Below are 14,810 nucleotides of genomic sequence, written 5' to 3'. Positions count from 1 at the left end.
CTGTTGGATTGCGACTTAAAATATTGCTTGTAACATTGACTGTTGGAGCCGATGTAGTAATGAAGGCTGGGTTGAGTCCGCATAACTTTTTAAGAAAATTGGTTAACTTTGCACCAGAGGAGGAAAAGGTAGCAAGTGATTGTGTGTTCTTTAATTTTTCTTCTACAAGTTTTAATTCCTTCCTTCTACAAGTTTAAGTCCTTCCTTCTTGTTTTTAACCAAAGCTGCTAAGAGTTTGATCCAATCATTAAATGAAAGAAGTTGTAGTAAATAACCATGAGGATAATTCTCTACATTTGTTGATCCAAAAATAATGTTAGATGCAGTTGCATCTCAATGCAACGTAGAACATAAGTACTCACTTTAGAAGAAACAAGCTTGATAGGGAATTCCAACCCAAGGGCCAAGGAATCAGTCTGAAAAATAGATAAATCGTCATAAATTAGAGGAAAGTAGAAAGAAAGCTAAAAAAAGGGGTTACAACCAAATTTAATTTTTTTTGCCAGCTATAGAAAGGAAAGGTTTGTATCTATTTGCAAGAGACATCAAAGGACGCCTAAGAGTATGTTTGTACAATTTGGCACGGGCCATTCTCAATATTTTATTGATAGCTTCTATATTTTATGGGGAGTAAGGAATCCGCATTCGGATAGTGTATTTGTAGGGTTGAGATACCTGACAAAAAGTGAATGAAAAATTAAAGCGATAAGACATACATCCTTTAAACTAGTCAATCTGAGGATATGATAATCGTGTGTATGTATCCCAATTAGATAATCATGTCAACACCTAATAATCTATTTTTTATATATCTTTTCCATACTCCTGGACATAAATTGACAAAGCAATATTATGCCCTTGTGCCTATGTGTGTGTGTTGGAGTATTAAACTATATACTTTATTCACAATTTGAACAATATATTCAAAAAGAGACATGATAAAGCTTAATAAAAGTGATTACATACAAATTTTTACCAAAAACAATGGAGTTTTGATGTTTTATTACATCTAAAAAATAAAAATGAAGTAGCAACAGTAGAAGAAGTATCCCTGCCAAAAATATTGTTCGAACAACAATTGAATTCAATGATAAAGGAAATCGGAATCCTTACATGCGGCCATCATGTAAACAAAAAAATCATCAGCAATTCTGTTTAAACATGGAATGCAAGTATAGGGCGGATCCGGCGGTATATGTCCCTTTTATCCTTGCATTTAAACAATGTTCAATGATAGCCGTGTATCAAAGACTAGTCACTTAAGATTAGTTCGAAAGTGTAAGAGGGTGAAAGCCTGGTAAAGATTAGGCATAGGTTTTTTTTTTTAAAAAAAACCTCACTACTTAACTAGCAAAAGCACTTAAAAAGGACTAAGCTCTTATGGAAAGACCAAGCAAAGATTTAAGTAGTCATTTAGGGCAACATATTGAGTTAAAACTTACATACTATCATTGAAAATGTACAAGTATGTAAGTACCCTTCTATGAACATCTGTGTTTGTCTAAATATAAGAACTATTTAGCCATGTAAGTATAGTCTTATTTGGTTTCTGATTCATTTTATCAGTATATGGCAATTCTCATGACTGAAAGTAGTGAAATTGCTGCTATTATTGTCTAAGATAATATATGGCAATAAGGAAATGAAAATTTCTTTACCTTAGTAAAGATTATGCCAATCTGACAAAAAATTTCCACGGACTTATTAATTTAACAGGTTGCAATTTGTAAAGCTCAGTAGAAATAATCATATTTGGTTCTTTAAGAAGGAGAAAACTAAGATTTTTTACGGAGAAAATCTACCTGAGGGAGGAAGAGTGTACTCACAATTAGCAAAGGGTCTAAACGCATTTAGGTATTTGCTCTCAAAAATAAACATGAGTAGCAGCATAAAAGGAAATTAAAATTTTTCTATGTTCGTGGGTTACGTATATAGAAATTGTGTGATCTACTACAAGCATGAGTCAATTTAATTTCTATAAGACCAAAATTATGCTATATAAAGAGAACGTATTCCACTGAGAGTAGAAGGATGCGATCGAGTCAGTATCTGTTTGTTTTTCTGTCATCATGTGTAGTACTGAGTAGATGCTTGTATACCTTTGGCACTGAAATTGTATGCTCAACCGCTTTTTGGACCTTTTTGAGCTATTCCTCTTTCAAAGGTTAGTGACTTGCATGAGAGAGTAAGCGTGATTGCGAATGGAGGCTTTAATGCATGTGTACAAGTTGATATATAAGAGGATAGAGAGTTATATTGACTGTGCTCCAACTAATTAAGAGTGCATATGCTTCTGATAGATATTGTTTGAGAAGAATAAGGCAAATAACTAGTGTAACATTGTGTAAGGGCAATACAAAGGGAGTGCAACTTCATCCTAATGTGTGCATTTAAATAGGTTTCATGTGTGTGTGTGTGTGTGTGTGTGTGTGTGTGTGTGTGTGTGTGTGTGTGTGTGTGTGTGTGTGTGTGTGTGTGTGTGTGTGTGTGTGTGTGTGATCGAAAGAGAGAAGGAAAATAACGAGCCAAAGTTAGTTTCGCTACTTGCTGCTATAAGCAGTTTTTTTTGCAGGCAAATGTTAACAAATGTCATCCTTTTGTGAGTGCAGTCAAATTTTGTTACCTCTGTGTAAATATGTGATCAAGTAGCACAAGTAATACTTTATGCTTTGCCCTGTATATACCATGCAATAATTGCATGTGTGTGTGTGTGTTTGTGTGTGTGTGTGTGTGTGTGTGTGTGTGTGTGTGTGTGTGTGTGTGTGTGTGTGTGTGTGTGTGTGTGTGTGTGTGTGTGTGTGTGTGTGTTGTGTGTGTGTGTGTGTGTGTGTGTGTGTGTGTGTGTTTTTGTGTGTGTGTGTGTGTGCGTGTGTGTGGGTGTGTGTGTTTACAACAACAAGTGCACAGGCGATATGGTGTGCTATTGTACACTGTAGTGGTGCTGCAGAATAGTCTAGGTAACTCGTTATTTTTTAATATATACAAACACCTTTTTGTATCTCGAGTATTCAAAAAGTTAAATAGCCAATTTTGCAGTAGTTCCCACATTCCTCTAATGTCGTCATCCGTGCTAGGGAAAATTGTGTATCAGCTTAATATCATGTTTATTTCTAATTTCCCAAACATGCCGGTTAATTAACCTAATTTTCATAAACTTTCCTTTTGGTAGATTCCAAGATAATGAAGGTACAAATTACCTAATTGTCAAAAATTTGGAACACTATAATTGGTATGGTGAATATGTAATGAACGGAAAAATAGTCTCTAAAATAGTAGAAGCACCACCTCAATTAGATCCTCCTATAGCAATTTGTATCTACAAAAAGAAGGTGATAAAATAGCGACAAATCATGGTGAGTTAGGGATATATGAGCACACGGTTGGAGGAGCTACATCCTACTTTTAGTGTTTGGAACCCTACTCAAGTAAGCTGAGTACTGGAAAGATCTTGTATCTATTCACATTTGACACAGTCCTAGGAAGTAATGTAATATAGGTCGATAAGTACAACGTGAATAAAAACCCATAGATCCAAAGGAGGTAGCACAACTTGCTATGCCAAGAACATTCTAGAGGCAAACCATAGATACAAAAACCACAGCTGAATGGTCATTGCAATCTAGGTTTCACAGAGAGACAACACTAGAACATGGTTATGTAACGGGTGAACATCAATCGATAACAAGGCTACCAACACTACCAGCATCACTCTCACAATGGCATAAGGAAGCGAGTAGAGTGTGGTTGTCATATCTAACGGCTAGAGACATAATAGACATGAAGGGAGCTAGAGTGGAATGAGATTCCTCAGGAGATCTTCATGTCCTACGACATCATAGGGACTACGGTTTAAGAGATCCTATGGAAGTAGATCCCTTAGCAGCCCATAGACTAGAAGATGAAAAAGGGTTGGGAGACCAATTGCTATGCCTAGTAGACCATAAACGAATTAGACAGTCCCAAGTTTAAAAATGGTAAATAGAAAATACACTCGAGATAGAGATCCAAGAGATCACGTGGCAATTTTTGGAAGAGTAAGACGAGCAGAGGAAATCTTGGACTTTTCAACTCAATTTGCGGGATTCGGACTAACTCTGGAAGATGACGTGGCTACATGGTTTGACTCATTGGAAAGACGGGATTTTGAGACTCTAGATGATCTCTTTGAAGAAATCATCAAGAATTCTTGCTAAAAGGCATAGCTCACAATACAGTCTTGCAAATTCACATATTCAAATAGAAGGAGGGTGAGCTAGTATGCAAAGCGGCATTGCGTTTCAAGTGGTATGTAAAATTCTATCCAACAATAGAATTACCTATGTAGTCATGACTAATGCTGATCTTTATCCAACGAATAAGGGATGCAGACCTTCAAAAGGATATGCATATGAAATAGAGCTCGACCTTAAACAAATTAGTTAAAGAAGCTCTTTAGTGGATAATTGTGTTATGTATAGAGAGAGAAATGATAAGGATTGTAAGAGTCAGGAGGACGCTCAACACAATGATTCATAGATGCCTGAGTCCATTGCAAAACTAGTGGCACCTATTGATCACGAAAAGTTTATCGACGACATAGTCAAGTGGTTAACTCCTCTTATAAAGTCTGATTTGGGGAATCCTAAGTGGTGTGAAAGTGAGAGGAAATGGGCAAACCATATGAGGGAAGAGTGCTACTATAGCAAGGAATACGGCAGGGAGAGGTATGTACAACCTCTTCCAGTAGGTGACCTAGTCCACCTAGATATGCTACAAAGAATGCGCCAAGTCCAGTAGGACTTTCAAGGCCACAGCCTATCTTAGGCCAACAATCTCCACTGCTAGGTGCTAGAATGCCTATAGACATGAGATACACGTTGATGATGGAAGCATCTAGTAAACAAGCACTAGTACCAACTACAATGTATTATAACAACCAAAGTGGGTACTACCCTTCAGAGCAATAACAGACGAGAGATGGAGTGGTGAGGCTGGTACAACCTCCACATCATATGTTTTGACCTAAAGAAAGAAGGTATGAGATGGACAAAAGGACATTACAATTCATTGCAAATAGCAGCTTAGGTAGGTCAAAGCCTGCTTACAGCCAACTGGCAGCAACTGCAATTAGAAAACCATACCTTAAAAGTTTTGTCTTTTCAAGCATAGAGGTCAATACAGTGGATAAAAGTATAGCATGTGGATACTCTATAAATTAGAAATTCAAAGTGGAGCTAAAATATAGTTTCAAATTTGGTAAAAAATAGCTAGAGTAAAAAACTCACAGAGTTGACACTTTTTTACCTAGATTCGAAGATGTTGAGCTTCAAATTCATCAAGCATAGCCTAGATAAAAAGAGCATAATTTGAATATGCAAGATATATGAACAAAACCAGAAACTAACATAGTTGGTAGAAACCACAAATTTTGCCACTCTGACAGTCTTTTTCCTTTTTAAGTATAAAAGTCAATACGGTGGACAAAAATATGGCATGTGGGTACTCTACAGGTCAGAAATCAAACAAGGAATTCAAATATGGGGTCAAAAGTGATAAAAATTGATCAAGGTTAAAAATGACCATTGAAGACCCATGTCACCAAACAGGGATAAGATAATTTTTGGGCAAAAAATGAAGACTCAAGGATCCGAATGGACCAAGCATGACATAAAGAGAGTAGCATAGACTACATATACCAACTTTATGAACAAAAGTAAAAAATGACATTAGCGGCACCGACCGCAGTTACTGCCATTAAGCTCAGATACAGATATTGATTGACAAGCAGAGAGCTCTTGTCAAGAGGATTCTACCAGGACTTCACATGAGTCCCCACGTACCAACCATGAAAAATTTGGATCAAAAAATGTTCACATAGGGACAAATTGTGTCCATTTCAGTCTGAAAGACAAAAACTGAACTTAAAATTGCAAAAAGTAGTACAAAGTCAGGGAATTTTCACATTTAAAGCTCAAACACACTTAATAGAACCTAGTGTGACAAAAAGTTAAGCAAAAAGTTGGCCAAATTTCAAGGTAGGTTAAAAATACGCATTTTTTGCACGTATTTTATCAAACAAGTCACGAACATATAGAGCTTAGGTCTGCGACTCAACATTTTCCCACAAAAAACTCAAGAAAGACCACAGAGACCTATTGGAGCAATTTCAAATCAATCAAAAAACCCTAGATGACCATAACTTGGTCAAATGCCTTTCTACGGATATAAACAATTACAAAGAGAAGCCAAGACAAGAATTAAAATGTTGGTGCATAGAATAAGAGTGATGTACTCATCAAGGGGAAGCTATAGGTACCATTGCCATATCAAATTGGCAAAAAAAACACCAATCCCTTTTGCTGTCACCTGTCACATGCATTTACCCAAGAGCTCAAATGACAAAATCACCCTAGCATGTGGGTAGTCTACAGAAAGCTCTTGAAGAGTAGTGTCCAAAAATGAAGAGACGTCGAGAAAAAGTGTAAAGAGTTAGGATTTGACCATAAGTGACACATCAAAACACCAAAATGTTCATAGCTTGAGATTGAACGATCCAAATTGGACATGCATAGCATAGAGAAATCATAAGGAACAAGATGGTATCAATAGATCTGGAAGAAGCCAAAAAAGGCACCAGTCGCTTATGTTGCCAGGACCACATACATTTTACCCAGCAACACACATGGAAAAAACACCCAAGCAAGTGGGCAGTCTATAGAAAGCTCTCGGAAAGTATAAACAATATGGAGTCAAATATAGGGAAAAGTGTAAAAAGCCAGGAGTTGATCCTAGGTAGCCCAACAAAACCCTAAAAGGGCCATAACAATATCCAAAATAGCCAGACCACCAGAAAGCAAGAATGTGAAGCCACAAAGCTATGCAAAGGAGGACATCAGCACGAACAAGAAGAGCTTTAAAGAGTAGACCTCACTGTTAAAGAATCAAGAAAATCTAAAGTATGCCAAATTATTGGACAAAATGGTGGCATCTAAAGACCAACACAATGGTAAAGGCCTAAATCTCCATAACCTCAATGGGATTTTGGCCTTGAAACAGGTAAGCCCAAGTCTCCATTAAAAATACATGGCATAAAAAGTGAGACTACCTCCACTCAAGCCTAGCTCATTCTCAAATTCCACCTCATGAGTGATAAGGATCAGATTTAGCCTATGAACCAACCCGTAAGAAATGTACATGAGATGAGAGGAAACACAAATGTGCATTCCCTCAAATACAAAAGTGGGAAATCTATTCTTAATTAAACTTATGCTCACTCTAATTCTCTTAAGTCGAGCACCTGAGCCACTTAATGAGCAAGGCACTAGTCCCAAAGCTTCAAGTAATATTTTGTGTGGTCTAAGAGTGTTATAGAATTGATATTTTATTATCGCTAACAGGTGGCAAAAGCATCAAAAGATAATGGATTATGCAGAAGGATGTTACATTTTATGTATATTTGATTATTCAAGTGCTCTTTATGAGCTTTGGTCAATTATGTCCGGCCGGCCAGTTTGTACTCACATTGACCATTGAAGAAATCTATAAATGAAATACGTGCAAGAGGGAAATGGTCACTCTTGCACGAGGGGAGATTGCACCCAGTGTCCATCTCATTCTTCTCTCCTCTCTCGCCGTGCCGGGTGCAGCACTCCGCTCTAGGAGGTGCGCTTGCACGTTCTCGCTCGCTCTATCTCACTCTCTATCTCTCTCTGTTTGCATACATCGTGGTTATGTGCTATGCGAGTCGTCAGGTACGTAGATTTAGTCGTTTATGTCTTGTTATGTGCTATTTTTCAGTATGTTGTAGGGAAGCCATGATTCTGGCTGTAGCAGTGGTATCAGAGTGTGGGCTACGCTGCAAGACTAAAGATTTTTGTCAAGTAGCAGCTAAGTGTTTTGTTTCCTTATGCTTGCAGATTTCATTAATTACTTCAATTTATAATAATTAGTGACAATTGTATGAGATACATAGTGATCTTTAGAAAATTGAGGAGAACCCTTTCTTTATTATGATGATATAATGATTATTAGTACAATTATGTTAATAATAACTAATAATAGAATGGATTAGACTAAATTATACGAGGACATTAGAGAGAGCGAGGAATTTTGTGGACTATGAAAAAGGAAGATTTGCAGAGCTGCGAACTGAGTGCGATCTCGGGTGTGATCATTGTCGGACGTCTTTTGCACGTAGCCCAGATCCATAGTCACCAAATGGCAAGCAAGACGAGGAGGGTCGGAGAGAGCGTCGTGTGAGGGAGGTGGAGGTAGCAAAGCAACTGTATGTTTTTGCTCTCCCGCCCTTGGCAGATATTGCCCAAGCAGACTTACAAAGACCACCGGCAACGTCATTAGCATCTGCCATCCGACAACATCCGCAACATGCAGGGGTACTCGCATGCAACCACCCCCTACCTCTTCCTTTTTGGACTCACCGACTAGCAGACACTAACGACGACCACAAGCTCGTGCAACTGTACTGTTTTTTTTTGCATGGCGGCAGACAGCCCTACCCACATACAAATGGTGGTCTCAATTTATATGAAACAATAATAATAATATGAATAAAAGGAGTGTGTTTGAGATCGCCTGCGCATGCAGGTCCACAGCCTTAGTAGCTTACGATGATCACCACCCCATTATAAACCCCACCTTTTCACCCTATTCTCGTATGCTTCCATGCAAGGTAGGCCTTGACCAGTAAAGGGTGGCGACAGTTGCACTACACACCAACTCTCTCTCCGCCCACCAACCCGTTGTTGATGACCTGCGGTCCCTCTACTTTGCATGGCCATTTTTGCGCATGAAGTGTGCATGGCTTGAGAGAAGTAGTAGCGATCCACTTGCCAAAGCATTGGCCAGTGATTTCCATCAGTGTAGATCACACTTTCTCACTCTCTCTTTCTCCCCACTGCAATCGCCACTCCTCCACGCATTCCCTTGGCATGCAGCTCCCACCACCCTCCCCCTTACTTTGGCATGCTGTGTCTGTGTCTCGGTTATCGTTTCACATTCTTCAAGTTCTAGGGTATGCGTTTAGAAGTGAAGGCAAAAATCTGCCTCTGCTTGTTGTTAATGTAGGGTTTCGTTCATTTTGTCAAATTAGATGGATCCTATGCGTTGTATTGTTGCCATTCTTGCATTGTGTGTGTTTGTCTTCTCTAACGACTATCAGAGGTCCTTTTCCGGTGGAAGCAGAACTAGGTGGCGAACTTGCAAGGTGGTTGCATTAGCATATCGGCTGTGTAGATGAAAGCTTGGAGCTTCCTAGCCTCTCATTCTGCTGGCATGTTGTAATGTGTAAGCTTTACCATTGGACTCCACATAGCTCATCTCATTGTGCCTTTAGCGTTCATCTAGAAACCTGCTTCTCGAACTTCAGAAACCTTGAAACTTCAAAAAACAGAAATGTAAAAAAAAAAAAAAGGTTATGTCAAGAGGCCAAGCTTTCCAAGTTTTCACATTGATATTTCTTCTCATGTGCAAGTTGCAGAGTACATATACACGCAAATGTAAATATGGGTGGGCATGTATGTGTATCTATGCCAGTATACTGTTTGGTAGGGGTGTGCGTGTGTGTGGATGCTCACCCAAATGCATTGACATGTACACTTACACTTTGCAACTCAATGTGCACACTCTCACACCCGTTTGTTTTGCACAACTGCACTTTACAATCAATGTCATAGCACATGCACATTTGTACATGTATTTTTTCTCTCTCTCTCCCTCTCCCTCGTTTCTCCTGGTATTCGGACATCCTGGGACGTAGAAGCAAGCCATGGCCATGATTCCTCTTTCTGCGTGCTATTTCACTAACCTCAGCTTGTCCTTCAATTTCTGCTCTTTGGCCCTGGATCTGAGCCTCGACGATGGATAATTCTTTCTCGCCTCTACATCAAGTTTGGCCAAGGGCGCAGCAGCTGCTATGGTCAAAGCTTTCGTATTCATGACGATTTTCAGGACTTCCTCCATTGGAACTCCATTGTCCTTGCAAGCCATATTACATCAGTAGGCCATGCTAACTAGAAGAGCAAACGCTGGGCAGCAGATAGTCTAATGCTGTTTGTTGGAATACACTAGTAGGGAGGACATATAAACTTTAACATGCCTTTATCAGTGAGGAACCAAACAAACCAAACCAGCACTAGCTCAACTAGTTGTCATTACAAAGCTGTCGCAGTTGGAAATGGTAGAAATCCACAGTTGAGAGCGGGGTCGCTCATCTATGAAACTGTGGTTTAAGAGCCTTGTTATCTGTTTTGAAGGCGACAGTAAACAATTGATTGTATTTGTTTGCCCAAAGAATCTCGGCACTTTTGGCTTGCATGTGCTTATGGTATTGAGAGCTGAGATTCTAAATGTGATCCATTAAAAGCAGACTTACATGGTCCTTGTCATTCTCTCCCAATTAGAGTGCCTTTCTTTTTTGACAAAAGCTGGCAAATGCATTTGCAGTATTTCCTAATGCCAAGCTAGTGCTTATCCTTTTTGGCGTGGAAGATGAACTTGACATGCCACTTCTCGGATCCAAGTGACCTCAATTACTTTGATTGTATATGTATGCGAGTATGTACAACATTCTACACTACAAAAGAAACGAGATTCTTCTGACTCTCGCTCCTTATCAAATGCCCCAAAGCACAGGAGTGTACCCTTGTCATCACCACTACACTTTGGAGATCGACGTAGCTGGACTTGGAGATTTTTTCTAGCCATTGGTGGCTCTTTATAATTGTATAGATGTATGATTGGTTCTAGTCGTCGTATGCATCATCTACTTTTGTGATCTAGTCTCTTGAGTCAAGTATCTTGCGTCCAGAACCACACAAGCGTAACTGCATAGGTGTTCCTCATTAACGTGTATATTACAATCCTCTATTCGAACTGATGATGCAAACTTTTGATCACCCTTATGGCCATTTGCAAAGGTCCACCTTGGACATATTGACACCGATTGATACAATAATGGGAAATAGTAGACATGAATTGGCATTTACGCCCGTCTAGTTAGCATTATCATCTTACAATTTCCTATGAGCTCTTGATCTGTCTAATAAAGAGGATGGCGATGATGAACATGTGGCGTTATAGAACATGGGACCTGTTGTCTTTTAGTTTATTTTGATACTTTCATGTCCTACATTGTCAACACCGTCAATAATCATAACGTGCTAGGGTCAAATTTTCATCCTCAAGATACATCCTGCCTTGGGGGGTTCACTATGTGTAGAACTACCATATCACGTGCGTTCAAGACATGATTGTAAAACCCCTTATCTGTAAATTTTGTTAGGAATATAATGTACCATTTTCTTTTAAAATCTGTAAGTTCTTTTCAAATTTGAAAAAATAAAGTCCTTATGTATATATATTTTTGTAAGTTTCAAGAACTTTAAATACCCTTCTGTTGAACTCACGTGATAGGTTACATTTTTCGTAGGTGACCTCCCCGGGCATCTTGCCTTAATATTCTAGCAATGATGACCCTAGGCAAACTCTAATTAGGTACACTTTTTAGCTACCAACACCCGGATTATTAAGCAATTATCAGCCATAAACAAGAAAATCCCTCTCTCATCATTATTTGCAAGAGCCATTATCCCCATAATGTAAGTTTATATCCATTAGCAATGATGTTGTGTAATTAGATTTTCACTTTGATTGCTCTACAAATTGTTTTAAATGTTACATCATATGGCAGTCAAATTGTTTTTGCATATTACTCAATATTATTCCATTTATTTGCTTTTGTATCACATCCCTGCCAATGTTTCTGATACTCCTTCGCAGAGAACTGTGTTTATTGCCCTCTACAACAGAATTTGAATCCAACTACTTTAGGAGACCTGCTTTTGACCTACCCTAACATTCATACATTGAGCGTCGCCTCACTTTCTCTGAAGACCGATATCCACTGGTAAACCCAGTCTTGCAAACCACCCTGTAAATTTAGATAACACCTCTCTTATCCGCTCATTTGTACTTCAAGTTGTCTACTTTCATTCTCTTTTCTTGGCAAACAGACTTTGCATCAAATTTTTCCTTCATGGTGTTTCAAATGTTAATGCATTTGATATGCAATTATTAAAGTCTTCTTAAACTTAACAAGCAATTGGTTTTAGTGCTTTGTTTGTTGTTTTTTTTTTTTGAAAATTTTTGCAAATAAATCTAAATACAATGCTCTCATATCAAACTCCAGGTATGACACTCCTTAGTGCATTCTGATAATACCCCTCTTGAAACATCATAAGTAAGATCTATCTATGTATCTTTAGACTTAAAAGTAACATTAATAAATTCTAGATTTTATATTTTATGGCCAAATTATTAACACAACATTCACACATTTTCGATTTGTTAACTATCCCTTGGTGAAAGTTTGATAGTCACAGTTTTCACTTATTTGTACCTCTCTCTACATGCACACATTGTTGTATATATTTTTTAAATACGGTCTATTATCCAGGTAAGTACCTCCAATACCTCCAAGTAAGTGGTATGGGACACTAGAATAGGTAGTATGTGGATGACGGCAGGCATAAGCTAATGTTGCTTAGTTTCATAAATTTTTCTTTTATTATGTGATGTTTTGACACAACATACTAATCACTGTTTTTGACAAGTATTGTTTGCAGATATCTATCTTTGCAACTGAGGACAGTTGCTTTCAAACGGAGACGTATGTTATAGAATTGATATTTTATTATCCATTGCAGCTGACATGTGGCAAAAGCATCAGAAGATAATGGATTATGCAGAAGGATGTTACATTTTATGTATATTTGATTATTCAAGTGCTCTTTATGAGCTTTGGCCAATTATGTCCGTCCGGCCAGTTGTACTCACATTGACCATTGAAGAAATCTATAAATGAAATACGTGCAAGAGGGAAATAGTCACGCTTGCACGAGGGGAGATTGCACCCAGTGTCAGTCTCATTCTTCTCTCCTCTCTTCTTTCCTCTCTCGTCGTGCCAGGTGTAATAGTGGAAGTCTATGTCTATTTAAGTCAAGAAAGAAGTCCAAAAGACACTCATGCATTGAGCACGATGAGGAATGAGTGGAGAAACTTCTACATCGAAACCCTTCTAGGAAAAGTGGAAGCTATTGAGATGTCATTGGATATCAGATGTGCTACGTTCTTTCCTTGAAGTACCCATCAACTCCATTTCTCACCGCATGCTTTTCTTGAATATATCTCTCATGTGCATATAGAGTGTCCCATAATTGACACATGCATTTGGCACTCTTTCTTTTTGTCTCCAAGGAACTCACCTTGTATGAACAGATACTCAATTTCCCACAGCTCAACTGCAATAAGAGCATAAACCAAAGAAAATTTTTCCCATTGGGTTTTTCCCTTTGGTCATTCAGGCTTTAGACCCTAATCTAGAAGCACACATCAATAACATCTTGTACATACTTCTTCTACAAGCGGAATCAGCAACAGAATAAAAAACATGCTATCCAATGTTCAAAAACAACAAAGCAAGGCCAATCTGATCGTATAAATGTGTTATCAAGAATATTTTTTCAAAGATTTCAATAGAGCTCTCATAACAAAATATCAAAGCAACAAATCGAGATCAAAACGACCAAAATACAAGCTTTGACAAAAGTATCATGAGAACCAAATTACTTAAAGATGCAGGTATCAACAATCATCAACATCTTCACCTGCAAAAGAGACAAAGCACAAACTAAAAATAGATACACACATGCTGCACCAACAAAAGCTAGTTTAAGAACGACACAACACGGATCAGCTCCAACAAATGATGGTGACCTTCCAACAAAGCAAAGCACAGGCCCTACTAAAGACAATGAAGTCTTGTCAGGGATGACAAGAACAGGAAAGGGGTGAGTGTTGAAGTGATTGACCAACACACGTCAAATCCGACTGGTCAATGAAGGCACATTAATGATTCTTTCACTTTTTTGCTTAAAGTCGGCTTTATAACTCCTAATTTGAGAAAGCTATGTAATAATGAAAAAGGCTAGAGAGCAAGGTGTACCCACTGCTATAATAATTGTCTCTTTTTAGCCCAAATACCTAATTTAAAGCCCTAGGGATATAAGCCAAAGGTTGTAATTATGGGGGAGGAATTACTGTAAACTAAGGCATACATGAAGATTGGTCTAGACTCCTGCATTCACAATGCTTTGTATCTATAAGGGAATCATGTGAAATTCAAGGTGTTGCTTCTCTACACTCTAAGATTTGCATTGATACTCTTCGAGTGTGTGTACGCAACGCGTTGAGCGGTTTTGGCTCTTGGTCGCCTAGTGTGTGTATCTTCTACTTATGGTTTGTATGAATGTTCTTTGTTGATGAAATTAACCATGAATAGAGGTAGGTGGGTCTAAAATGCCTTCATTTTTTTAATCGAATATGGTTATAACATTGACTGTAGCGGATATTGAAATAACAATAGTGAGCATTTCCTTTAAGAGAATTCTTAAACACCATAAAAAGAGTAATTGATTAAAGGTAGCAAAATGAACATTACACCTTATTAGCTTGGCATGAACAATACTTCTAAAAGAAATAGAAAGAATTAGAGAAATTGAAAACAATTGAGGACCAGATTTATGTGGAGCCAGTCCCCCCTCCAAAAGGATTTTCTATTATAGATTGCCCATAAAGAGAGACTTGGTACAATACAAGATTGTGTTCCTTGAGACCTCGTTTGTGCAATGAAGATGGGAGACTTCATATACAAAAAATATTATGCCCTTAATTAACTTGCAAAAGCATTAACATATCCCCAGACTAAATCCCAAGACCTCAAACACCTTCAAAAATAAAGACCTGCAATAGAATTC

The sequence above is a fragment of the Adiantum capillus-veneris genome, chromosome 1 (assembly GCF_014529385.1).
Source record: "Adiantum capillus-veneris isolate H3 chromosome 1, ASM1452938v2, whole genome shotgun sequence".
NCBI classification, from domain to species: Eukaryota; Viridiplantae; Streptophyta; class Polypodiopsida; order Polypodiales; family Pteridaceae; genus Adiantum; species Adiantum capillus-veneris.
This window is presented reverse-complemented; position numbering follows the sequence as displayed.